The sequence below is a fragment of the Octopus bimaculoides genome, chromosome 22 (assembly GCF_001194135.2).
Source record: "Octopus bimaculoides isolate UCB-OBI-ISO-001 chromosome 22, ASM119413v2, whole genome shotgun sequence".
Lineage (NCBI taxonomy): Eukaryota > Metazoa > Mollusca > Cephalopoda > Octopoda > Octopodidae > Octopus > Octopus bimaculoides.
The window spans coordinates 26181183-26182179 of record NC_069002.1 but is presented as its reverse complement, the minus strand read 5'-3'; the positions used below and the strand labels follow the sequence as shown (position 1 = coordinate 26182179).

General features: G+C 38.3%; 1 protein-coding gene across 5 annotated transcripts in view; it reads right to left on the bottom strand.

Moving 5' to 3' along the window:
* LOC106880532 (alpha-1,6-mannosyl-glycoprotein 2-beta-N-acetylglucosaminyltransferase) overlaps positions 1-997 on the bottom strand; it is a 725476-nt gene that overhangs the window by 697948 nt on the left and 26531 nt on the right. Inside the window, exon 2 of one of the 5 annotated variants that reach the window (XM_052975725.1) lies at positions 819-865. The exons of the other annotated variants lie outside the window; for them this stretch is intronic. The gene's annotated coding sequence lies outside the window, so the exon portion shown is untranslated. The remainder of the gene's footprint in view (positions 1-818; positions 866-997) is intronic. 5 annotated transcript variants of the gene reach the window in all.

The window sequence follows — 997 nt, the reverse complement described above, 5'->3', positions numbered from 1 at the left end:
TGTGCGGGTGGCACATAAAATACACCATTTTGAGCGTGGCCGTTGCCAGTACCGCCTGACTGGCCTTCGTGCGGGTGATACGTAAAAGCACGCACTACACTCTCTGAGTGGTTGGCGTTAGGAAGGGCATCCAGCTGTAGAAACTCTGCCAAATCAGATTGGAGCCTGGTGTAGCCATCTGGTTTCACCAGTCCTCAGTCAAATTGTCCAACCCATGCTAGCATGGAAAGCGGACGTTAAACGATGATGATGATGATGATGATGATATATATATATATATGTGCGTGTGTGTGGCTGTGTGGAAAGAAGCTCAATTCCCAACCACATGGTTTGGGGTTCAGTCCTACTTTGGGTACCTTGGGCAACTGTCACCTAATATGGCCCTGGGCTGACCAAAACCTTGTGAGTGGATTTGGTAGATGGAAACTGAAAGAAGCCTGTTGTATCTGTGCAGGTGTGTGTGTGTGTGTGTGTGTCGATGCCCATCACTTGACAACCAGATTTGGCTTGTTTACATCCCATAACTTAGCAGTTCGGCAAAAGAGACCGATAATGTAAGTACCAGGCTTTAAAAAATAAACAAGCACTGTATTTATTTTAGTCAACTAAAACCCTTCAAGGTGGTGCCCCAGCATGGCCACAGTACAATGACCGAATCAAGATATGAGTATACACAGACACTGTGCATATATATATATATATATATATAATATTAGGGACAAAATCCAAAATTACAGGTAAAAACTCCATTAAAATCAATTTATAACAAATTAAAATTAAATTGAGCTTTACAGAGTAAAATATATATAAATACATACTTTTAGGGAAAAGAACCAAGGTTCATGAACTCATCGATGAAAATCCACTGTCACATATAGAAAAATTAATAATTAAAATCACAATAAATGAGTATAATATAATACAAAGTAAATATCATAAGATAAAGATAAAGATAATAAAATGACTACACGTGTTTCATAACTAATTTTCAAATAGA